The following is a 27,736-nucleotide window of genomic DNA, read 5'->3' on the forward strand; positions in this document are numbered from 1 at the left end:
TCTTATTACTTTTTTGTATTATGTTAATCTAAACCTTCTATAATAATTTGTGAGGCTTTGATGTCCAAAAGTGTCCAAAAAAAAGAGAATAAAAATAAAATTGACGATCATCTACAAATCCATTTGCAAGCTGCTCACCATTTAATGATTGTTCCAGTGTGCGCAGTCTTTGTGTAGCCCAGGACTTACTCTGCAGCTGCAAGAGAAAAAGGCAAAACAGAGCCGTAGCTGACATCACACACCACACCTGGGCATGCCTGCATTCTCCCTGACACTCCTAGAAAACAGCCAGTTACCACCCCCAAATGCTGGCTTTTTGTCAATCACCTTCGTACGGTCTGCGATAATGTGCAGGATTATGGGCGCTATGATCTTTCCGCATGCACAGTCTATCTATAATAGCCTATGAATTAAATTGCAGCCTTGTGATCAGGTCTGAATAACCCCCATGTTCAATCTCTTAAGTCCATTTACTTCATACGGGAGATTGTTCCCACAACCTTGGTGCCTTGCCAAATAAGCATGATTCCTGTGACTTAAAAAGGCTATTTAATATTTTATTTTATAGAAAACAGTTAAGACAATCATGTACACAATATTTGTTAAGCTTTTTAATATGTCACAAATTGTTAGAAAATGTTTTCAAACTAAATTTAATTTAATTAGATTTGTCTATATGTTTCCTATTGAATCCCTTTTGTTTGCAGGTTTGAACAATTCAAGATATATATATATATATATATATATATGTTGAACAACAGGGAAGATGAATCTGCGCTTGTATGTGGTCACCAACCAGACGATGAACAGGATAAACTTATTCCTGTGAGACACTAAGTCCAAAGATATAGCGGACTGCAGCTTTCTCCAGCAAAGAACCCAGGACTCATAGGGTTAAGGAAAATCTGTATCAGAATGGAATAGAGAAGCGCTTCATAGTGTAAAACTGTATTTATTTAAAACACATACAGTGCTGCGGCACATAAAATCAATGTGGACTCGTACCGTTAAGGTAACCGCTGTGGGCTGGTTACCACAAGATTTTACAATAAGAAGCCTCAGGCAAAACTCCAACCTCCGTCAGGACTCAGCCGGGTAACAGAACACGCTCACCGCCTTTTTTTTTTTTTTTTTTTTTTTTTTTTTTTTATAGTGTAAAACTGTATTTATTTAAAACACATACAGTGCTGCGGCACATAAAATCAATGTGGACTCGTACCGTTAAGGTAACCGCTGTGGGCTGGTTACCACAAGATTTTACAATAAGAAGCCTCAGGCAAAACTCCAACCTCCGTCAGGACTCAGCCGGGTAACAGAACACGCTCACCGCACTGGGAGTGGGGGAAGCGCGCCGGGAACTCCAAACAGGAACGGACACGGTGGGGAAGCCGGGGCACAGGTACAGCAGACGTCACCAAACCCCGCCCTAACGCGTTTCGTATCAAACTTCGTCAGAGGGCGTGGTTGGTGACCGTCTGCCGGCGGCTTAAAAGGGAGCAGTGACCAATCTATCTATACATATATATATATTTACAACAATAGTGTATTGGCACTGATGTCAGTCCTCTGAATTGGATGTTCCCGCTTTTCAGCGGTAATGTAATGTTTCCCGGGTTATAAGATATCAAGCAAGAAGTCTTATCCATCCCGGTTTAATAAAATGTTCTTAGATGTAAAAGTGGCACATGCCAACACTTTTTCCAATAGTTTTCACTAGAGATACCCAACGCGTTTCATCCTTAAGTGGACTTCATCAGGGGCAACCGTTTCTCCAGTAAAAAACTTGATTGGATGATGTGATATATAGACGTATCATAAGGTCACAAATGTACAAGATCCCTCTTGTATTTCCAGAGAGGTGGATCGATCAATGGAAATATAACCAAAATTAAAAATATATAAAAATATATAATAAAATGGTCCCAGCAATTCAGACCAAATTCAATGTGTCTGGTTGTCTCAAAGTCTGAAGAAGGTATCCTGGGTAGTTTCTTTTGTCATTATGAATTAAAAAGAGTAAACACAGTTGTTTGACAATAAATGGCTTCACCCAACCACTAACCATGAGTGAAAGAAAAGTTTTTGAGCTATCATTCATATTCTCTGACAAATGGGCAGAAAAGCACAAATTCTGCTAGGGTATGTAAACTTATAAGCACAACTATATATACACACACGTGTTACAGGTTATTATTTAAATAATAATAGCTGGCCATTAAGGCCCTGATTCTAAATCATATGCACATGTGCAGGGCTTCTGTGCGGGCACCTTTGGCAATTTGCATAGTCGTCGTGGTGCTCACACAGGGGGGTGGGATGGAGGCGGGAGGCTGTGTTTCCTGGTTGTACCCACAAAAACGGTGGGTGCACCTTGGAAAATGCTGGGTGTCCCCATGCAAATGCTGGCGGGCACCTGCCTTCCGGGGGCGGAGGGATGATGTCACAGTACATCAGCCGCCCACCCCACACTGGATCCAAACGGTGCAAGTCTAGGTCAGTCCAGACTGACTTAGATTTGCAAACAAGGTATAAATCTTTAGATGGTCGGCATATGCTACCATGCGAATGGATGTATATGCAAAACATTCATGCGCAAGGTGTCAGGGATGTGCGGACCACCAGGAGAGGTATTCATGCTGGTGGCGTTACATGACTCGCTAAGCAGCAAATTTTCTCTGCTTAGTGAGTCAGTCAGAATCACCCTCTAACTGTTGACATAAAGAGATTATAAACTTCTTATTTGGAGTGTGTTACTCCTGAAATGAATAGTGCAGTAAACCATAAAAGGTGTCTTTTGTATTAGACCCATGTCATACAGGCTCAGGGAAGTGCCTGCCCCCCGCTGGGCTGAGAGTGTCCACCCCACGCTGAAAGGGAGAGTGCCGGCTGTAAGCTGGGAGGGGGAGTGCAGTAAGACAGAGATTAGTGTATCTTGGAACCTGGACCATGGATATGACAAATAAATAGTTGGCACATCTTCCTTCAACATTAATATGACTCAAAATTTCAATCTGCAAACTTCTACCTTAGATTTTTCCCAAACTAATAATGAAATTCATAATGCTTTTTTTTCTATTTTTCGCTGTCTAAATGAAAATGATAAACATGTATAGCAATATTATAGTAACCCAGCAAAACCTATTTTCTTTGTAAACAAAAGCCTACTCAATAAATGAGTCCTCTTTTCTAAAGGTAACACATGGGACAGATCTAAGCTGTGCAATCTTTTTTTTGTAGTTTCACTCATTAGCTTGCAATCCCAGATAATGGATCCTATTTATAACAAGCCACATATGAAATTTGGGTGTTAAGTGAAAAGTTTGCCCCTGCTCATATTGCTATATTTAAATTAAATTGAAGGATGTATCAAATTGAATGTATAAGGACAAAGCTTGTGGGGACTCTGTCCTGGTGAATAAGCTCTCCATATTCATTGATGGCTGCATCCAGCTTGCAGCAAAAGCATTCATATAGCAGCAATCAGTGCATGTGCTGGTTATACACCAGGTATGCACAACAGGATTGCATCAATTCAGCCCTAATCCCAACAGCAGCATCTTCCCAGTGCCAGACAGATGCTGGCGCATGTATCTGGAACATCAGGACATGAACCTATATCTATATAGAAGATATGGTCCACCCTTTTTGTTGAAATTGCTTAGTCACCTTCCAAAAATTTGTTCCGCACAAGGAAGAAACCAGCAGCACTTATCTTGAGTCTTCAAGAAAGTTTGTATATTGTCAAAAAACATACCAACATTTAAGGTTAACACACACCCCTTTATCATACATGGATGGAAACAAGTCTTACCTTAGATATAAGAAAGCCAGGTGTGAATGGGTATAGAGCGGGTGCTGACACGTGCAGGTGTGCTCTAGTAACTCTTCCCGATGACATCACTGATCGGGCATGTTTGATCACACAAATATATAAATTGGCCCTTTGTAAATCGTGTTTTTCAGACTGTCAGAAAACAATTTGCACAAAACAATGAGCTTTAAAAAAAAAAAGAAATAAAAATGTATAAACAGTGTTAAAACTACCACCAGACCTACTGCCTAGTGACATTGCAACAGGTCCACAGCAATGCTGTTGTTTCTACTCCAGATGACCGCACTAGGCTCCACTGATCATGCACTCACAGTCACTGATTGTTCAGTGTCTTACTGTCTACTAAACATTGTGTATTACTGTCTACTATAAAATTTGCTGTTGGTGCTGGTGATTCAGTATTGCACCCCTGGGCATAACTAAACCATCCTTCCTGCGTATTCATGCATTTGAATTCATTCAAACATTTACAAAGCAGATGATAAACTAAAACATCTGGGTGAATCACTGACTCATGTTAGTATATGCCATGTTACTTTTGACAAGTACTACCTAGTATATGGGGTATAAGGAATGTGAAATTCAGAATATAGGCGCTCTTTATACGGGCATAGATTGATTTAAAGAGTAGAAAAAAGGTTGGAAAAATACTTCCCTTTTCTTGTGGGGAATAGGGTTTTCTTAGAGATGTCTTTTTCTTTAGACTTAATCCTCATTTCGTCTTAGAAGTTTCTCAGAATATGTGAAAGAGAATATATATACAATGGGTTATATTCTTTCGATTTCACCTTAGATAAATGGAAATCATTCAAGTTCTGTAAGGTTAATGATCGGGCGTACCCAACTCACTATTGAAAATAGATAAATACACGTATCAAGGTATCTTTTTTACTGGGTAACGCATGAGTACTCACGGTGTCAGTAGCTGTGTGAAGCATATAAAGGTATCTTTCTCCTCTTTTTTCTTCAAAAAATACTTTATTCCAAATACGCAGCAAACAGTTTCTTTTAAAAATCCAACATAAGTTATGCTGTCTGAACTACAATGAGGTTACAGATGGTGATAATGTGAGGTCAACACCTTCAACCGGTGTTCCGGATCCAGGAGAAAGTGGACCAACGCATACACACTCACCCAGAGGCAGAACTCTGGGAGGCAATGGAGTCATCTGCCGCCGGGCTCTTGCTCCCAAGGGGGCACCTCTCCTCCCACTGCAATTTTAAATTAATTGATTGAAAGCCATTTATATCACTTCTGAGTTTTGAAATATGTGTTCTCCCTCTCTCTCTGTCTCTCTCTCGCTATATATATACAGTCCAAACCTGCCGGCACTCCAAACAAATCGATACAACTGGCCCCGATGCCCTTAGGTAATCAGCATACATACAATCCAAAAAACGGCACTCAGGTATGTGTATTCAAATCAAGCTTTCGGGGGGTATTAGCTCCTTCATCAGGACACAATAGTGATAGTGACTTTGCCATTTCCGAATCTGATGACGCTGGTGAACATCAGAGCATCCCTTTAGATCCGGTAGCCTCAAGCAGTGGCCAACCCAGAAGAGGCCGGCCACCCACCGGGGCCAACAAAATAGGCAAAATACGTCGCAATCCCCAACGACTGGTAGTGGGGAAGAAACCGTGATCTTCAACTTATCCAACTGCACTCTGTCATCATCCAAGCTATCTGTTTTAAATAAAGGCTTGTCTTATGTACCTACGAATTACTTTGATCAGTTTAATTGGAAGTGTGACCATCATAGATTTATGAGGAAGCTCCGGTTAAAAGAATATTATCAACATAAACCGACAGCTGGGCCCTCTACCTTCTTGGATGGTTTTTTGGCTACCTCTTCTGGCTCCAAATTTGACCCCCCTTCGTTGAATCCTTCCCTGAGGATTTTTGGCCGACTGCTGGACGACTCCGACAATAGTTTTTTAACAGCTCCTGGCAAAGTATCTAAAAATCTAACCAGGGAGGAGACGATGACCCTCCGGCAATTGAGTAACTATGAAGATATCATAGTCAGGCCGGCGGATAAAGGGGGTGCCCTGGTGATCCAGAACACCACTGACTATCGGGCAGAGATATACCAACAGTTGTCAGAGGTTGAGGTATATTGCAAATTACCCAATAATACTGTGGCCAAATACCAACAAGAATTATCTAAGATCTTAAACACAGCGGTGGCCGACGGACATATATCTGCTAAGATTAAAGATCGTATCCACCCTAGCCACCCTGTGGTACCAGTGTTGTACACACTTCCAAAGGTACACAAAAATGCATCAAAACCACCTGGACGGCCCATCATAGCCGTCAGGAATTCCCTGTTTCAATCAGTCTCACAAATGCTGGACTTTATTCTTCATCCTCTGCTTTTCAAAAAGGACGCTTTCCTGAAGGACACGACCAGTTTTCTCAAACTTCTTCTTGAAATACAGTGCCCCCTGGGATGCTTATGTGCTGCCTGGATGTACAGTAGCCAGCCTATATACATCTATACTCCATGCAGGTGGTTTCAATGCAATGCAGTCTTTTTTGACTGAACATCTGGATACTGAGGCATTTAACCATGAGTTGTTCCTGCAATTGCTGGGTTTAACACTTGAACGCAATTTCTTTTTGTTTGATGGGAAGTATTATTTGCAGCTACGAGGGTGTGCTATGGGATCTGCCGTCGCACCCTCGTATGCTAATATTTTTATGTTTCAGGAGGAGGAGCGTATGTTTCTGGGGTGTCCTGAGGTCCGTGGACATTTGCTCCTGTACACCCGTTACATAGATGATATTTTCATGCTATGGACGGGTGGACGGGAGCGGTTCATGTCCCTCATGACCAGGGTCAATTCATATGACTCTCCTATTAAGTACACGTTTACCTGTAGTGAGACTGAAGCCCAGTTTCTAGACCATCTGTGTGCATTAAAGATGGTCATATTTCTACAGATGTTTTTTACAAAAACGTAGACAGAAACACATTCCTCATGGAGTCAAGCCATCACCCCCCGGGCCTGAAAAAGGGATTACCCATGTCCCAGATGATGAGGGTGGCTAGGCTGATCAGTGATCCTTGTTTGGTCCCTGGTCGCCTTGATCACCTCATTGAGAAATTTGTGGCTCGTGGTTATGATGTGATTGAGCTGCAGAAGCAGAAAACCAAGGTTTTGTCTATGAATAGATCTGAGCTATTAAAGCCTTATATAAGAAGCTCAGTCGACATGTTACCTTGGACATCTACTTTTACAGTGGCTAGTCCTATTCTTCACCATGCGTCTAGAGCTCTTTGGCCCATTGTGAAAAGCGACCCTGAATTGCCAGCCTTCCATATGGTTCGTCCCATGGCGGCATTCAGGCGTGGTCGCAATCTTCGTGACCGTCTGGTGAAGACGGATATCACTGGTATGGACTGCCCTAGAGCAACCAATATTTACGTTAAACCTCCAGGGTACTACAGCTGTCATAGCTGTGTCACCTGTAAATACCTGGTCAGTGGTAAGAGCTTTAGACATCCGCATAATGGTAAAGAATATTCTATCCGTCATGTCCTGGCTTGCAGGACTTCGTTTGTGATATATGTCATTACCTGTCCTTGCGGATTGTACTATGTGGGTCAAACCACCCGTACTTTCCGAGAGAGAATGGTGCTCCACAGGTCTGCCATTGATCTGTCACTGTCTGGACATGACATAGATCAGCCTGTGGCGCGTCATTTTAAATCCATGAATCATTCATTGTCCTCTCTTAAATATTTCATTATCGATCATGTGCCGGAGTCCCCCCGTGGTGGCAACAGAGCTAAGAATCTGCTGCTGATGGAGTCCAGGTGGATTTACCGCCTGGACACCATCTATCCACATGGACTAAATGATAAAATTAATTGGAATTCTCTGTTATAATCTTGCTAGTGTAATATGTGTTGTTTAATGTTTAATGTATTAAATGTCTTTTTTACATTTCTGTGTGTCATGTGGTTAATGTTAATGATAATGTTCTCTCCCTCCGCAGCACGAGTAGGAAGCATTGCGGCAATGGAAGTGAAGACTTCCGGAAGATGGCCGCCGTGGAATGCAAGCCTGGTAGTTGCTTGGCAACGCTGGGATGCATGTACCCGGAAGTGTGCACCCAGATGACATCTTCTGACTGGCGCCGGCGGCGCGAATCCCGGAGGTGCGGCGTGGGTGAGTATGTATGATTAAGGTATAAATATGGTGTTAGTTTCACTGTTTGTTTGATATAGGATTGTGTCCTGATGAAGGGGCTAATACCCCCGAAAGCTTGATTTGAATACACATCCTTCTTGACTTTAAAAGTCTGCCTCTTGAGTGCCGTTTTTTGGATTGTATATATATATATATATATATATATATATATATATATATATATATACTGTATACATACTGTATATATGTATATATTTCTGTTATATTTCATAACAGACATACAGTATATACAGTTTTTGTGTATATAAGGTGTGTATATAAGGTTTTGTGTGTGTATGGGGGGGGGGGGCTGCAATACACATCTTGCCTCCGGGTAAAGCTGGCCATACATCAGAAAGATATTGTACCCAATCATACAATCTCAATTGATTGTAAAATGGATTGTATGCAGATTGTGTGCACATCTTGTGTACATAATCATACAATCAATCATAAGATGGATTGTATGACTGATTGTATGATGGATTGTATGCAGATTGTGTGCACATCTTGTGTACAAAATCATGCAGCAGATGGATTGTATGACTGATTGTATGATGGATTGTGTGTAGATTGTGTGTCCAAAAACCACCAAGGACTGCTGGGGATTTCAAGGGAAATTGTACACAATCATGAGTGCAATCAATCTTAAGATCGATCTTTCTGATGTATGGCCAGCAACTGGGACAAACTTACGCCACTGCACTCACGTGGTCCAGATTGCAGTCCTCCAGCTTATGCACATTCAGTTTTGAGTCGACATGTTTCGAGACAGATGTCTCTTCATCAGCGCCACGTTAACCTTCCTATCTATTTGCCTTGTACTACCTAGTATAGTCCAGCCAACAAAATCATCTGTTAAACTTTATATTATTTATAACTAATCATTGTTGTTTCATATCATTATAACCATTATTGTAAAATGTTATAAATCTTGATCTATTTCCTCAAGTTAAAAATGTAATCAACTTTGGGTCTTTAATTGTAATTTTTTCTCATAAAATACTTTTAATTTAGCCTAATGTAATAGCAGCATTAAATTGAATAATGAGCTTAGTGCAGTTTTTATGATACAATCAAATATTTAAATGCATTAACTCATGTCAATCAGTTAATAAAATTAAGTAAGAAACATTTTCTTTAATTTTCCTTGAAGCTATTTTCATGGTCTTCATTGGAACTTTTTCCACGCTAGTTTCCTGAAGTGCTTTAGATAGTTTACTTTGAGGGCAAATAAGGATTACTATATTTACAACGAATTTGTGGTGTAACAGCCTCAATTCATTCTATGGCACCACAAAGTAGTACAAAGAAACTACAGTACAAATAGTGTAATTAGTGCTGCCACATCAGTAACCTGCAGGGGCGGATCCAGGAGAAAATTACAGGGGGAGGCACCATGATAGGGGTGATAGTGGTGCCAGTGTGCCTACTCAGAGTGGAGAGAGAGAGAGATAGAGGAGGAGAGCAGAGAAAGGGCGGGAATGGGATTGTAAATAGGCCCTGGCCTTTATAGTACACAGGCCCACATTGGCGTCAAATGTGAAGGATGCCGTTGTGTTGCGGTTTGGAAAAGGGTGTGTGGCCACATGATAGAGGGTGTGTCCTTGAGTGTAGTGTACCACACCATATACCACTTCTACACATTATGCAACAAAATAGAAGACCCAATTATAGGGAATTAACCCAAATTGGTGTAGTGTACCACACCATATACCACTTCTACACATTGGGCCTCATTCTAGTTCACTCTTTCTGACAAAATCCTTCTTAGATGGACCATGTGCATTGCAGGGGGGCAGATGTTACTTGTGCAGAGAGAATTAGATTTGGGTGGGGATTTACTTCAAAGTGAGATTTATATTGCAGTGTAAAATTAAAGCAGCTAGTATTTTCCCTGCACAGAAACAAAATAACTCACCCAAATCTAATTCTCTCTGTACATTTTACATCTGCCCCCCCTGCAGTGCACATGGTTTTGTCCATCTAAGAAGGATTTTTTCAGAAAGAGTGAACTAGAATAAGGCCCATTATGCAACAAAATAGTAGACCCCCATTATACTTGCCCCTTACACATGATGCCAAATAAATTGAGCCAAAATTCACATAATGCCACATGGATTGAGCTAAAATTCACAACATGCTCAACAAACAAGGACATCGAATTATCACCGTAATTCCCAATACACTATAAGCCACAGACCATAATGTTCATTACGTATTATGCCAAACACAATAATGCCTATTACAAATTATGGTACATAAGTGCTGCTTACCTACATGCTTGCTGCCAGGGGTTCCATGCTCGTTGCCAGGGATTCCATGCTTAAAACCCTAGAGGAATTCATTTTTATAGATTAATAGTCCACATACTGTACTGTCCTCTGGCCATTATGATATTTTGTGGTAATCACAAACTGTCTCTGTACTAGTGGTTCCTACACTATGATAATAGGACCATTATTGGGTCATATGTTTTTTATTTCTAAATTCAGAGTTGTGACACCCTAAATATTTTCTAAGATAGCACAACAAAGACTAATGTACCCTACAGCCACTGATCCCATACATAGCCCATACATACTGTAGCTCACAGGATAGTGATACACGGAATGGAAGTTGATCAAAAAATTCCTGCTGAAATGAATGGGGACGCAATTCCAGCAAATTAGGGTGGCCAATCCCGGGATCGGTAACCTGGAATTTGGCCCCAAAATGTCCAGGATTTCATTACCGATATTGCAGTCTAATGCCGGGCAGTGTCTGAGCACCCGCTCAGACACTGCTTGGCTGTTCCCCACCCGGCATGTTGATTGCGCAGCATAACTTGGTCATAGTTATGCTGCGTAGGCCGCATCGCTGCGCCCCTGATGCCGGAACCCTCTCCCGGCCGCACACAGTGACACAAGCACCTCTGGCGTCACCCACACCTGCCTCAATTATGCTATCACCTGCACCGCTCCACCGCTCCCCCAAGTAAGTCAATGTGGGGGACAGGGGTGCTTTTATTTTAGGGATGCCAATCCTGGGATTGAGCATTTTTTATGCCAATTCTCGGGATTGAAAAAATGCCCCAGGATTGGCATGCCTATAGCAAATCCATTTATATCACACTTAAAATCAAATGATTCTTTCCCCCTGATCCGAGCAACAAACTTACTTGGTGGCTGCGTTGAAAGTCGATGAACGGGGCCAAAGCTGATTTCAGAGACCCTCCTTCAAAATGACTGGGTCTGCCTGCATTTTTCACAGACACTTCCAGGAAACAGGCAGGTGCCACCTGTCAATCTCCCTGTGTATGGCCAGCGATGAATATTTGTCGCTGGTTTTCTTCATATGGAGACATTGTTCATGCGCACTATGGGGGTTATTTTAGTTCACTCTTTCTGACAAAATCCTTATTAGATGGACAAAACCATGTGCGCTGCAGGGGAGCAGATGTAACAGGTGCAAATAGAATTAGATTTGGGTGAGTTATTTTGTTTCTGTGCAGGGTAAATACTGACTGCTTCATTTCTACACTGCAATTTAGATCTCAGTTTGAAGTAAAACCCCATCCAAATCTAATTCTCTCTGCACAAGTTACATCTGCCCCACCTGCAGTGCACATGGTTTTGTCCATCTAAGAAGGAATTTTCCTCTAAGAGTGAACTAGAATAAGGCCCTATGATCCGTGTGCATGCTTTTATTCATTCAGTAGTCTTTCAGGGTGCAAATTCACAGTCCATTGATCAGGCCCATAGTTCATGTGTTGCTGGTTTACTTTACAGGGAGACATCGCTATTGCGCATTCGATCCTTGTGCATGCTCTTTCATTCATAATACATAATTGTTCATGCTGCGAATTCACAGCACATTGATCAGGCCTTAATGAGGCCAATAGTTCTTATGTTCTTTCTATAGCTTCTCATCATGTGGGGATGTTTTATGAACAGGGCCGGCGACAGAGGGGGTCAAGGGGGACAGTCGTCACGGGCCCCAAGGCCCGCCAGCCTCCCGCTCAGCGGTCAGTCCTGCATAGTCACGCATCCCCCCTTCTCAGATAGATGTCCAGTGGCGCCGCTGCCAGGCTTGGATCGGAAGCTGCCCTTTCTCGGCCGCTCAGCCACTTCCCCTGGCCCCACACACTCTGGGAAAATGGGCGGAGCTACACGACGGGTCTCGGCAGGGCCGCAGGGCTTCACGAGTCTCAGGCTCATGCCTGCTGTGATGACTCCTGCTGAGCCTGGAGGTAGCGGGTCAGACAGGATGACCCAGTATACTATGTGACCCAAACAGCTCAGGCCTGCCACGGGATTTCCAGAGAACCTCCCTCCCTCAGCCTGCACAGTGCACGTTTCTACTCCGTGCCTGTGAGGAGTCACGCTGCCCGGGGCTGCTGGAGGGGAGGGAGCAGCTGCAGAAGAGGAGAGCAGCGGGGGACGTGGTGACAGCCGTGCCTGCTGGACTGGAAGAAAAGCAGGTCCCAGCGGTAGATGAGGGACCCCAGGAGGAGGGTGCAGTGCACTGGGTACAGAGCGGAGCAAGGGGAAGAAGGCTGAAGGGAACATGGAATCGGAGGTCAGGTTAGTAACTACCAGAAACTCCCTGAAGCCTAACACCCCCCTGCCCCGCAGCCTAACTAACTGTACATCCCCCTCCCCCCACAGCCTAACCTTAACTATACAGCCCACTCCCCGCAGCCTAACTATACACCCCCCTCCCCATCAGTATAACCTTAACTATACACCTCCCTCCCCCACAGTATAACCTTAACTATACACCCCCTGCCCCGCACCCTAACTCACTATACATCCCCTCCCCTGCAGCCTAACCTTAACTATACACTCCCCTCCTCCACAGTATAACCTTAACTATACACCCCCCTCCCCATCAGTATAACCGTAACTATATACCCCCCCTCCCCCGCAGCCTATCTAACTCTACACCCCCTCCCCTGCAGCATAATTATACACCACCCATCACTTAACCCTAACATGCACAAACCTCACAGCCTATAACTCTAACCATATAGTGCGCCAGTGTTATATAGCCCAAGCCGACGGGTTAGGGAGCACATCAGTGAGAAAGAACGCACAGTTTATGTTCCAACAAAGGGGTAGTTGATTGCGTTTGAGAGGTGGGGGGCCCCCAGAGATATCAGTGTATGGGGCCCCAAAAATTCTGTTGCCGGCCCTGTTTATGAGTAAATAGTGTGTCATTTTGTTGTAAACACGGTACCCGTCCATATACAGTAATCATCACATAACCTTCAATCATCATTTAAAGTGCTTATCTTAATAAGAGAATTGTTTAGCAAAATATACTACTTTTATGCAGTTGATTTTGCATATTTATTAAAAATTACTTTGTAACAGTTATGAACAGTAACACAAGATAATGAAACAGATAAAAATACAATTACAGTGTATATTGTTGGGATGTGATTTAAAATGAATTGACGACTGACTGAACCTTTCACCAGCATCGGATAGTGAAAACTGTTATATAGCAGTTTTTAAAGCACAAATCATAATTCAGATATTCTATTGAGGTTGGTGTTTTTTTTTAAATATATTTCTTATTCTTTGAATATAATTTTAAATCCTAATCCTCAATGTTTTGACATTAAATGAAATGTATAATGTAGCTCTCCTTTTTATTTAAGTATCCCATATATCAATAAGAAAACAGCTAAAACCATTACAGAAATGTGTGCTCAGTGACAGGGTGCTCTGCATCCTTGTTTTTATAGGTGTCTACGAGATAGCGTGCTGATATGCCTGCACCAGTGCACTATCGATTTTGACAGAAGTTGCCTCTTCATCTAGCAGAGACAGCTCTGTCACTGGCTGCAGCCTTTGCCTCAGCAAATTTTAGCAATATTACATCACTGTACATAATACATAATAGTACAGAATTGCGTATTGCCGTGAATTAAAATGCTTAGCTCTTAAACTCATGATTAATAATTGGGCTCATTAGTGTCAGGAAAGGCTAAACTTAACTTTGTAAACCTAGCCCAACCTCAAATGCTGTCAAAACTTTTCTTTAAGCCTAACAAAATATATGATTTTATTTGTTTATTCGGAGTGTGCTCTGCAGTACTGTATGTCTACGGAATATGCCTATAGTATAATATGCTCTTGGTGCATGAATACCCATTTTATGAAAGTTTATGCAAGAGATACATTATTATACAGAGGATAACAATAGCCTTGTTTTTTTACATCATTTTTATTTTACATTGTACCAATACCCATTTAGGCTATGTATAAGAATCTGCAATACTATTATTTTCCAATGGCACAGACATTTCTTTAGCCCTATTCAATTTTGCCACAAGCAAGGCTACATCACTGCATAATCAGATTTATTACTTGCATAGCTTTCATACACTAAAAGGGTCTATGTTACAATATCCATGACTTTAGATTAATTGAATTGTGCATGAATTCATCCGAGTATAATAAAAATGTGGCTCCAGTGTTGTGTTTTCGTGGTTCTAGACTCAGAGACTGATACTAGTGACTTCTGTCAAATGTATATTTGAGCTTACGTGGCTATTCATGTATATTTATGTAAACATAGAAAGCTATTTAAATGCATTGAATATTGTTATTTTCATGAAATATGTAATGGAGGCAATATATTGGACTCCTTCCTAATGCATGGTCACCTTTGTACATTTTTTGCAGGACGTTGATAAATGAGGTGCTTAATGTTTTGCATTGGCCGTGGACAGCACAACTATTAAAATTGTTAAGCACTGTCCCCTCTGTAATTGACAGTTTGATACTGTTAGCCCCTCATGCTTGTCATTGCATTATAATAATACCAGCGATTAGCAACCCAGAATAATTTCCCAGAAGATGCATACTATAAGCCTCTGAGACTATAACATGGATTGCTTTTTATTACCATCGCACATTGTTTTATTTTTTTTTAAATAGCAATTAAGGATTTTTTTAAAGAATACATATTTTTTTCTCACTGCTGATGTACAGTAAGTTACCTCTTTCAACAGAAATACATGTATTAAGGGTTTTTTAATAGCATGTACTGTATGTGACAAGCATCTTTAAAAAAATATAGGCTCATGCATGCCCTACAGTATATCTATTGTGAGATATTGGCTCCAAGGTAGGCTCAAACGATATAGGTTGCAGCAAGACAGGGTTTTATTAATAAGCAAATTAACAGGAGGCTTATCAACAGCAGATTAAGTCCGAAACAAAGCCAGCTTTTCTTCAGCAGCAAAAGGTAAACTTATTTCCATTCAATTTGAACACAAAGTCTCTGCTCATTTCAGCTTCAGAACAAGCAGGCACAGACAGAGGTGCCGATTTGTGTTTTTGCTGGTTGTTGAACCTGTTGAAAGGCTCAACAAGCAAATACAGTGGCCCGGCATTGGGACTCTGGAGTTACGGACACGCGGGTGCTCATTAATTCCTGTGGGTGCTCAGGCCCTTGAGCACCCACAGAATCGGCACCTATGGGCACAGACCAAGGCACTCATCCTGTCTCTGTATTAGCAGGTCCCAGGCAGACCCTAGCAGTACCAGCTCTCTCTCTGGCTTGCTTTCTACCACACACACAGTCCCACACTGCCCACAGGCAGCTTCCCCTATTAATCACTCCCACAACTGCACCTGAACTGCCAGCTCAGGAGTTGATTAACCTGGTGTGTTTTATAGGAATGGAAAGTAGAAAACCAACACAAGCATACCCAAAACCCGGATCGTACCACTCATTTCAGCCCTGTCTGGGATTTATACCACTGACATCAGCAGTCTTAGTGGCCCATACCTGCCATCAAGCACTTGCAGTTTTCCTGCTGACTACCTACACCATGGATACATCCACAAAATACAGCATTACCATGGTCTGTTCCAGCAAGCACTAATAATACAATATGCACTAGAATGTTTCTGATTGAGATCAATTATCCCACTTAAATGTTGTTTTATGCATATGTTTGAGTGTAGGATGGATTGAGGGCTCTTTCCAAGTCCTCAGTATACATTGGGTTGCATTTGCAAGCACCTCTACTCCTGTGTGCGTTACGTTCATAAGCAACTCTTCTCTTGAGCTACTCTTGTGTGCGTTATGTGCATAAGAGACACTATTTCTGTATGTGTAATTGGAGCTACTCCTGTTTGTGGCCCTTATTCTATTTCACTCGCAAAGGCAAATTCCTTCTCATATGGCCAAAACCATGTGCACTGCAGGGGGGCAGATGTAACATGTGCAGAGAGAGTTAGATTTGGGTGGGTTATTTTGATTCTGTGCAGAGTAAATACTGGCTGCTTTATTTTTACACTGCAATATATAATTCTCACTTTGAAGTAAAACCCCACCCAAATCTAACTCTCTCTGCACATGTTACATCTCCCCCCCCCCCCGCATTGCACATGGTTTTGTACATTTGAGAAGGAATTTGCCTTTGCGAGTGAACCAGAATAATAGCCTGTATTATTTGTGCAAGTGGCGCTACTGTGTGCGTTATGTGTGTGAATGGCACACTACTCCTGTGTGTATGTTATGTGTGAGCAGCGCTACTTCTTTGTGCATTAAGTGCATAAGCAGCGCTACTCCTGTATGCATTGTAAGCAGCTTTATTCTTGTGTGCATATGTGTGTAATCAGCGCTACTCCTGTGTGCGTTATGTGTAAGCAGCGCTACTCTTTTGTGCATTATGTGCGTAAATGGTGCTACTTCTGTGTGTGTTATGTGCGCAAGAGGCTCTAATGTCTGCCTTATGTATGTTACTGGCGCTACAAGTTATTTGTAAGCAAAGCTACTTCTCTGCACGTTACATGTAAGCGGCGCTCCTACCGTGGCCATTATGTGCAAGTGGCACTACTCATTTGAATGTTATGTGCGTATGCGGTTCTACTCCTGTTGGCATTATGTGCATAAGCAACTCTTCTTCTGTGGCCATTATGTGTAAGCAGCACTCGTACTGTGAGCATTACTTGCACAAGCTGCGCTACTCCTGTGACCATTATGTGTGTAAACGGATCTACTCCTGTGGGCATTATGTCCGTAAGCAGCTCTACTCCTATGGGTGTTATATGCATAAGTGGCTCTACTTCTGTAGGCAGAGCCGGCCTTAGGCACAGGCAAACTAGGCAATTGCCTAGGGCATTTGGAATGCCTAGGGGCATCAGCAGCTTCTGCTGATCAAAATGATATGCAGCATGCCTACATTCTGTGTGTGAGTGAGGCTGTATCTGCATATGAAATAGTGTATTCATGGAAATCGCTGTAACATAGCATTCCGTATGCAGGTACAGCCACAGTCGCACACAGAATATAGGCATGCCGCAAATCATTTTAATCATGGGAAGCTCCTTGTGTGTCCTGGCTAAATAACAATGCAAATAAGACAAATTTTCAGCAAAAAAGGCACCCAACATTAGCAGATTTGGCCAGGAGCTGCATGGCCTATTGAGGCAAGATGTATGAGGAAACATCTGTATCTAAGCAGAGGCAGAGGTCACAGTGTTAGCGGCTGTGCGAGTGCTGTCTGCGGGTGGGTTGGTTGTGCAATAGTGTGAGGCATATGTGTAAGGGGCATTATGTGTGTCATGTATAAATGCATTAATAATGTGCAACATATGTGTAACAGGCATTATGTGTGTCATGTGTATAAGGGCATTAATAATGTGCAACATATGTGTAAGGGGCATTATGTATGTGTATATGTGTATGAAGGGCATTAATAAAGGTTGGCATAATGTGTAAGGGGCATTATGGTTATAAGGACATTAATAATGTGTGTTATGTGTAAGTTGCATTACTGTGTGGTATTATCAGGGGTGCCTAGAGAAAGGGGTAGGGGGTACAAATTACCCCCCTCCCCTTAAGTGACAGCAGCAGCTGCAGCTCTTCTACTCTGCCCAGCACACACTGCTTTGTGCTGGGTTGCAGTGTGGCCATGAAGGTGGTTAAAATACAATATTTTCTCAGGATTTTTTTCTAAGGCTATAATGTGAGGAGTAATGTACATAAGGTAAAGTGTTAATACTGTGTGATGTAATGTGAATAAGGGACACCATCACATGATATAATGTGAATAAAGTGGCACTACTGTGTGGCATAATTTGAATTGGGGGTACTATTGGGTGGCCATGCCCCTACCCAGCAAGAACACACCCCTGTTTGGGCTGCGCACCGAATGTGTGCACTGTTTCTATTTCAAATATTGCTGGTAGGAGCACCAAAATGATGACTGCTATGATGAGGGTTGATGGTGCTGGGAAAGGGGAGAAGGGTCAGAGACGGAACTGGTGGCAGTGCTAGGGGGCACCAGCCAAAATCTTGCCTAGGACGTCATTTAGGCTAGGGCTGGCTCTGTCTGTAGGCATTTTGGGTACTCTTTACCTAGCACGGCGCCCACGATTTTGATCGTGGGCATCGCAGGTAAAAAAATCGCAGGCATCGCGGGCATTGAATGCACTAAAAATCGGGTGCGACGCGACCGACGCGATGCCCGCGATTTCCCATAGGGATCAATGTTAAATTTCTCAATTGACCCGATTTTACTGTTCAATGCCTCAATTGACCCGATTTTTCCATAGGAATCAATGTTAAATGGATCACAGAGGCCAAATAGGCACCCTAAAGTGTGAAATGGCCCCCACAATTGTTAACGCCACCCCACGATCAACGTGAACCCGAAGCGTGGAGAGCGCAGCGAGCCCGCGAGGGGCGGCAGTACGCGTCCTATGACCTTTTCATACCCCCACTATCCACGTCGGCGTGGAGTTGAGAATAGAATAGTGTGGCGAGTGCAGCGAGCCACCGAGCCCGAAGCGTGGCGAGCGCAGCGAGCCCCGCGAGGGGACGTGGATACCTTCACAGGTAAACGCGTCCCTTTGCGGGCTTCACAGGTATCCGCGTCCGCTCGCCACGCTTCGGGCTCGGTGGCTCGCTGCGCTCGCCACACTATTCTATTCTCAACTCCACGCCGACGTGGATAGTGGGGGTATGAAAAGGTCGTAGGACGCGTAACGCCGCCCCTCGCGGGCTCGCTGCGCTCGCCACGCTTTGGGTTCACGTTGATCGTGGGGTGGCGTTAACAATTTGGGGGGCCATTTCACACTTTAGGGTGCCTACTTGGCCTCTGTGGGCCATTTAACATTGTTTCCTATGGAAAAATCGGGTCAATTGAGGCATTGAACAGAAAAATCGGGTCAATTGAGACATTTAACATTGTTCCCTATGGGAAATCGCGGGCATCGCGTCGGTCGCGTCGCACCCAATTTTTTAGTGCATTCAATGCCCGCGATGGCCGCGATGGGCGCCGTGCTAGGTAAAGAGTACCGCATTTTGTATAAGAGATGTTGATGTGAGCATTATTTTGCAAGCAACACTAGTCATATGGGCATTATGTATGTAAGCAGTTCTACTCCTGTAGGCACTGTATGTGCTACTCATGTGGGCATTATGTGATTAAGTAGCGCTTCTCATGTTGGCATTATGTGCGCTAGTCCTACAGATGAAGCTGGCCTCCCTCTTGCTGGCGAATCGCCAGATTGTCTCCGCTGGCGATCCGCCAGCGGCGAGGCGCTCTATCTGACTGAGACGCACGTGCGTCTCACACACATGCATCTCAGTTTCCGAGCGGTGGGGCGACGGGAACCCTGTCCGTCTCCGCTTCAGGGAGACGGACAGGGTTAGGGGAGCCGGTGGGGGAGAGCGGGGAGGTGGTGGGGACCCCGGGTGACCTGGGGTCCTAAGGGAAGCGCCGTCGAAAGGGGATGCGCGCACATCTCATGCGCGTGCATCCCCTTTCGCAGATCAGATGGCGGGTGGCGATTCTTCCGCTATCCCCTGCAAAGACCAGGCCGGCTCCATCTGTATGGGCCTTATGGGGCAGATTTAGACCTGGAAAGCCAAGCCCTCAAGCGATCATTTATCCCCCGTCCCACCAGAGTGAAATTCCGCCCATGTGCAAGGCTGTGAATGGCATCGTAGTCTTGCGAGAATCTGCAAATTGATTCACAAACAATCACTCAAATGATTGCTTCTGCGTGCATAGTGTCTGAGTAGGCTGTGACTTACATGGCGTTCCCATGATCCGGCTCTCCCTCACCACAACGGCCTGGCAAGTGTGTAACTCGCCGAAGCTATTCGCTGTTGGGGTTTGCATATGGGGTCAAATTCGGATCGCTATGAGCAATCCTGAATCTGTCCCACAGTACAGTAAGTGTCATTTTGCACAAAATGCAAATATTCAAAGTGGTAAATGTACTAAAATATGTGTAACAGTAGCAAGAGCATTGCAAGCTTTTTTGCATACTGTAAATTCACTTTCTGCAGATAAATTCTAAGTACTTTCCTAGAATTCTGCATCCAAACAAGGATACAATAACACATGGAATTGCACTCACTGTGGTGATGTTCTTGTTGCCATTGTTGTTATTTATTACTAAGTAATTTGTTTTAATTGATTGTTATTCAGTACAAGAATATAAAATGAATAACCATAAAAAATTGTATAACAGGATTTTAACAAAGATGTCTAGGAATAGAACAGTTGTCATAACTGCCAAATGTGGCTTTCAGGAATTTGATATCCTTAAGAAAACTAATTTTACCATTTGTTGATTTTAAAATTAAAGATTTGTATTAGGCAAGAGATTTTTCTAAGTGCTAGTATACTACTGCATAACAAAATGTTGCACTGCTTATCTGGTTTGTCTTGTCTGTGAATTATATGAAAGAGTGGCCTCTGCTGGTTAACTATATGCTGCTACGTTTTAATCTGTAAAAGGAAAAAGATGAAAATTAACAAAAATAGCAAAACATTTATACAATTCCTATGATATTTGATAAATATTACCCTAAAGTATTTCAGTTACATGAATTCATTAGTAATAAAAAGTTTGCAGAGATTCATAGTATTTCAGTTAAATATTGCATTTGACACATGATTAACCATCTAATGTCTTACATACAGTATAAATATTTTCTTTCAAATTGATTGATATGAAAGTGTTATGAAAATGTTATTAATATAAATTGTAAGCAAATATTCAAAGTAATGTTGTTATATTCCAGAAATAAACATTTCTGTACAATTATTATTTTTTTATTTTATGAAAACATTTTTTGCCCATTTTTTGTTTTAATGTCATGCTACAAGAGAGAAAAAATGCAAATAATAAAATATTTAGATTTGTATATTCTAGGAGGTATACCATGAACAAATATAATTTTGGGATTACGCAACAATTAACAATTTCGTGCCAAAGCCATAGAATTAAAAAATGTCTTTTATATACAGGTATACCCCTTTCAGACTGTACTCTGAACTCATGTTATTACCTGATACTGTAGTTACGTCCAGGGCAGCCGAGAGGAATGCCGGGCCCCGGTAAAATTTGGGGGGCGTGAGGAGGCGTGAGGAGGAGGGTGAAAGAAAACTCTAAATACAGTAATCTCAGCAGCAGCACACACCTACAGCATGTGCTGTGCTGACAGCAGGCTCAGCATGACCTTTCACGCTGTCAGTGAGACACTCATGCTGAGCCTGCTGCCAGCACAGCACATGCTGTAGAAGTGTGTGCTGCTGTTGCTACCCGGGAGGGGTTGGACCAGGGCCCTTGCGGGGCCCCTCCAGCAAGCCTGGGCCCGGGTAATTAGTACCCACTCTCCCCCCCCCTCTCGGCTGCCCTGGTTACGTCACCAACTCGGGTCGAGGTGTGGGGTGAAAGCACCACCCTGGGTCGAGGAACCTGGGATTTCAACCCTGGTCATGACACAGGACCATGCACAGATCGCAATGATCTGTGCAGGGTTTTGGCCAATTCGCCTGTCAGAACTGGGTCTACATATGAGGCGAATTTTAGACATATTTTCCTGATTTCGTATCTCATTAAATATGCAAATTGTATATTTTCAAATGGGAAAACATCTGGATGCGAGTTCCGGTATGACAAAAAATCGCTCTTTCTGAATGTGTGATTTTGCGCTTATATAAAAAGTGTCCCCTGGCTGTGGCATGATACTGTTGGAGCCCGGTTTCAAAATACCGGGGACTCCCAATTTTTTTTATGTCCTGTATTTTTGGAACCAGGAGCGGTCCAAGAGTCCGGGGCTGGTTTCAGAAATACGGGGGACCCCTACGCTTTTTGTCCCCCGTATTTTTGGAACAAGGTCCAGCTCAATGAGCCCAGGGCTGGTTATGCTCAGGAGGGGGGACCTCACGCCATTTTTTTTTAAACACAAATTTGCACATTACCTCAAATTCGCACATTTTCATGCGCCCATTATCGCACTTTATCACACTTTTTTTCCCGGAACACGCACCTCATTAAATATGCGAATTCGCTGCAAAAAATACGATTTTAAAAAGTGCGATAATGGGTGAATTTGAAAGTGTCTAAAAATCTCATTCTATTAAATGTCACCCAGGGTGTGCTTCTGTTTGTCCACATATTTCATGACTGGACTCCACAATCACTGGTTTGCCTATTACATTGACCATAAATTATTTGAATTGGTCCTGGACCACCAACCCAGGGCACCTCTGCAACTGCTCCGCGAAACAGGGTGTCACGGAACACTGTTTGCATGACTCTGGTCTACTTATTGTGCCATCTTTCCAGGAGAAGCATTTCCGGGGCAAAGCTCGATGTCATAGAGCCAGCTCCTATTAAAGTAAATTCCAAGATTCCCACTCTTCAGGTAGGGGGCGGGACTAAAATGACATGAAGAGATGCAAATGTCACTATTTGACTGGCAGAGGAGAGGGCTGCATTCTGGGGGGCCAGAGGGGGACCCTATTTTTGGGAAACTCCATGAAATTCCAGGAGGGTAGATAAGAATAACTCAGATGCATACGCAGTATTTAAAACCATGGCCAACTGTATGAATATTAGTATAGTATTAGTATATAGTGAAACTCAAGACCCCAAAAGACCCCAAAAGACTAATAAGAACAATAAGATTGCTGTTCAGTTATACTATACCTATTTTTACTGGGTTTTGGATGTTGTGGCAATAGCATGCATTTGTCAGATAAAAAAGTGTCTTGTATGTTCTTGTTGATTTCAGTGTTTCTCTCCCTCAAAAGTCTGGCACAGGTCAATGCATGTGACTGGTTAAAATATAGCACCTGTAAGGCACTTCCTTTTGAAGGCGAGGTGGATGTGTTGCTTGCCTATCAGCCTGGGAGGATAGGAGACCTAAGGCATTAAAGGCTGCCTGGGCCATTTATCTGTATGACTGACACCAGGAAAGCTGGCCGGTGACTAGGATGTAGATCTCCATTAGCTATGAACATGTACTCTGTATTGCATTCCTTCCAACTGTCCCAATTACAGCAGGACAGTCCTGCTATTTGGACACTGTCCTGCTTTGTCCCAATAGAGGGACTGTCCTTCTGTAAAAGCAGCCAGTAATCACTTAAACCGGGTCCATTGGGCCAGTGCTTACTGTCACACTTTGGGGAATTGGTGGGACTGGCAGGAAAGAGGCATCTGAGGAAGTGAGTGGATGGACGTAGTGCTTTCTCATGTACCCAAAGTACAGGATAAACGGAAGGGAGTTGAGTGAGGTTTAGAAGGTTTAATGATAATAAGGTGTTGTGGTACAGTCAATGAATAAACTGAAATAGCATCAATCAGTAATAACTGGTAACATGAGACATTAAGCAACAGTAATACAGTAGCAGTTCATATAATAATGGACGGTCTGTTGCATAGGACTTGGCTGAGGAACTGTACAGAAGTTGAAGGAGATTGGAGAGTTGGGAGACCACTGTAGGAAGTGGCAGACGATGGCGAGGACCTAGGAGAGCTTTAAGAATGACTGTGACTTTCTGTGAAGACTTGGGGCTGTGTAGATGTGAAGCTGTGTAGACTTGGACCTGTGTAGACTTGGTATAACTGTGGGTTACTGCAGCACTTGGTACAATTGCTATAACATCGGGAAGCAACAGTGATATAACTGTGAATAGCTAGGGCTTGGTTATGACTGTGGTTAGCTGTAGCACTGGGAAGCACTTGGAAACAGCTGAGGGTAACGGCAGTACTGGAATACACTTGAGGATAACTGTGGTACTTTGAGCCAACTGTGTATAACTGAGGCACTTGGAAACAGCTGAGGATAACTGCAGCACTGGGAAACAACTGTGTATAACTGAGACACTTGGAACCAGCTTGAGATTAGCTGTGGCACTCAGGTACAGCTTTGTAGCACAGGAATACACTTGGGAATAATGGCAGCACTAGAATTCAGCTTGAGAACGACTGAGGCACTTGGATACAACTTAGAATGACTGCGGCACTTGTACACAGCTTGAGAATAACTGAGGCACGAGGCACTTGGATGCAATTAAGAATAACTCTGGCCCTTGTATTCAGCTTGAGAATAACTGTGGTACCTTGAATATAGCTGAGAGTCACTGTGAGCTTGAGAGCACAACTGTGAAGCGCTAGGAGGTAATCCCAACAGGAGAGTGGTGGGTCCCCTGCAACAAGCTGGTGGGTCACTGTGGCACTGTACCTTTAAGGAACACCGGATAGGAGCATCAGCAGGTTAGGCAGAAATATTTGTGGAGCGCAAAGCCACTGAACCACTCTCCAGGAGGTAGACTGAAGCACTGGCAGGGAGACATGGGCCAGACCCCTTTATCAGGAAAAGACACATGGGATTGGCTGGAGAAAACCCCTGGCAGGGGATTGGAGAAACCTTGGCCTCCAACATGGTTGCACCCATGCTGGAGACATTGCAGAGAACCAGGCACACCTCCTCTTACAGCTACAGACATGCAGCAGGTCTGCCCCTCCACTGCACTAAGCTACAATGGCGGCCTCCGCTGCCGCACCACACTGCCCGGAACCTGCCTCCTGTGTGCACCTGCTCCCCAGTGTCCTGACCACACCATTTGGCCGCAGGGCAGACAGCGCGACCACTACCTGTGGTAAACCTCTGCGCGCTGACATAATAGATATTATGTGCATGGCATCTAACAGTGCATGGAGGCGACGCAGGAGCTGCCCAGCTGCTCGGGCATGCTGAGCACATCCCCAAAATGGCAATAATGTAATGCAGGACCCCACCCCTTCACTTGAGGCCTCTCTACCTTTTTAGCGCAACAGGTACTGCTTCATTGCCCACAAAAGTTGGGAGATAAGGGTTACTAAACTGCAGTCATTCTGACAGCATTAAACTGTAGTGGAAAAGTTCACAGTCTGGATGTGCTTTCACTACAAAGATTCTATGTCACAATGTTTATATTTAATATGATTAAAACATAGAATATGCAGCACAAGAACTGGCTCAGCCATGCTTTCATCCACCAAAGCCATGGAATTAGAACTGAGCAAATTACCAAAATATAAAAGAAACAGATATCAACATGGACAAAAATTACATTTCTAAGGAACAGTCAAATATAACGATTTCCCACGGAGCTGGCAACAGTTGGAAAGCAAAATATTAGGTTTAATCTAAGATTGCCAAATCTCTTATACAAAAGGCCATTCATATAATGCAGCAAAAAATGATTCCTTACAATATATTGTATCCTTAATGTATGATGATGAAAAAATATCATATTATTTATTCTAGTGTTATCAGTGAGATGTCCAGACCCACCTCTCAATTAGACCTATATATCTGACCAAGGCTTGCTAATTTATTATGTGCTGGCTTGGCGATAGAACAGCTGCAACTGATAACAGGCTCAGCAGGAATTTTAGAGAACATGTTGGGTTGTTGTTGTTTTTTTTAAGATTTTTAGATATTTTCCTTATGATAACAATTTAAGTCACACCATGATCTCCTCGTTTTTTGGCCTGTTGGTCCATAATGCAACTGCGTACATCTGGAAGGTACTGTCTTATTTATTTATATTTTTGTTGTTTGCTTTTTGCTACGATTTTGTTACAATGTATTGGATGTTTATGAATGGTCCTGGCCGCTGTGTAATACCAAATGGGAGAGTCAAGCTGTATAAAATTTGCTTTTGTTTCTGGAAGATGTTCTGTTAAATTGAAATCCCTAATAATTTGGGGACCATCTGTTAATTCTTGGAACAAATGTTTTGAGCTCATGTATTGGACGCATTCCATTTTAAGGTTTATATACTTTCTTGACTAGAATTATACTATACAGAGCTAAAAGTCACCATGCAGACCAAATTTTAATTTCAGAAATGTAAATTTTTGAATAGTTAGGAAAATAAAAAGTTTATTTAACAATTTTATAGATTATTGCTGTAGACTGTGAGGGGTACAATAATTCTTTGTTTAATCAGATAGAAGAAAATATTGTGTATAAGCCTATGTATCAGCTATTAAATATATTATGCTTTTAAACTTTAAGGAAAAAGCACAAAATATATTGTAAGTAGAAATGGAGATTTGCAAAACTGTCAATTTACTAATTCTTTATTAAAAACATTTTTACATCATAACATACTGGGGGGCTATTTTGAACCTGACACCAGTGGCAGAACTACAATTGGTGCAGCAAACGAATTACACCGGGGCCCCTGTGGACTAAGGGGCCAACTGCTGCTGAAAACAGCAATGTTTTTCCCTTGATCCTCTTGTTGATCCACATGTTTTCATTGAAAAGACGTCGACTATTCAGCAGAAAAGCTGTCCGAAAATAGCCGTTTTGAATAAACATGTCTTGATTTTTTGGGTAGCTGCAAAATCTTGTCTGGATTTTGCTCTTGACATTTTGATGGTAGATTTTTTTTAGCTTTATAGATTGTTACTTCCCACAATTTTTGGTTATGTGTGTAGTAAAATTATTATAATAAATATAATTTAGGGTAATGACTCAGCACAATCAGTTATTTACCAAATCTCCTTCCCCTTTTATATTTTATGTGTTCACCGGTAAACCCAAGGCATTTAATCCCCCAGCTGCTTAGAAAGGCTGTGCTATCAACCCAAACTACCACTTCACTTGTAGAAGCATTCAGCCATATTATTTCTAAGGATGATTTGCCTATATGCTGTACTTCAATTAAGCACCATCCTCCATAATGCTGGATATCACATAGCCTTGCCTGATTATTACAGACCAATTTCCTTATTTAACCCCGATTTCTAAACATCTGTCAAAAATTTAAGTGGAACGTTTGAAAGTTCCCTTACCATATATTATATGACAAGATGAAGGGTCTTAGTAGCCATGCAATCTTAACTTATATCTACTTTCATCCTCTCCCTAGGTGCCAAAAAGTTCACTGGACACATTTATTCACCACATTAGACAGAATTAGTTTTCCACAGAAATGTAATACTTTTCTTCAAACCCTCTACTCAAACTCACAGTCCAAAGTCTTATGGGATTGCCATTTATCAGCTCCATTCCCAATACTAAAGGGAACAAGCAAGGATGCCAACTTCCCTCACTCTTATTTGTGGTAGAAATAAGCCTTAAGCAAGGATGGTGTAATGGTTAGAAGCAGGGCTTAAAGTGGTACTGGAGAGGCGGTGGAACTCCTTTCCCAAAACACCGAACCCCCCTCAGACCGGTGCCAAGGAATTTTTCCCTAAATAAAGGGATAATGGTCTCACAAGGAAGGAGTGTGTTCACACAATAGAATTTAAAACTACAAAACTACAACACACAGTAGCACAATCATATACACATTTCAACGCATGTAGTGCCCTTGATTCATATTAAATCACACAGTAGTGCCCCTTATACAGATAATGTCCAAGGTTGTGCTGCTTATACAC

Source organism: Crinia signifera, chromosome 1 (genome assembly GCF_055691185.1).
Source record: "Crinia signifera chromosome 1, ASM5569118v1, whole genome shotgun sequence".
Classification (NCBI taxonomy): domain Eukaryota; kingdom Metazoa; phylum Chordata; class Amphibia; order Anura; family Myobatrachidae; genus Crinia; species Crinia signifera.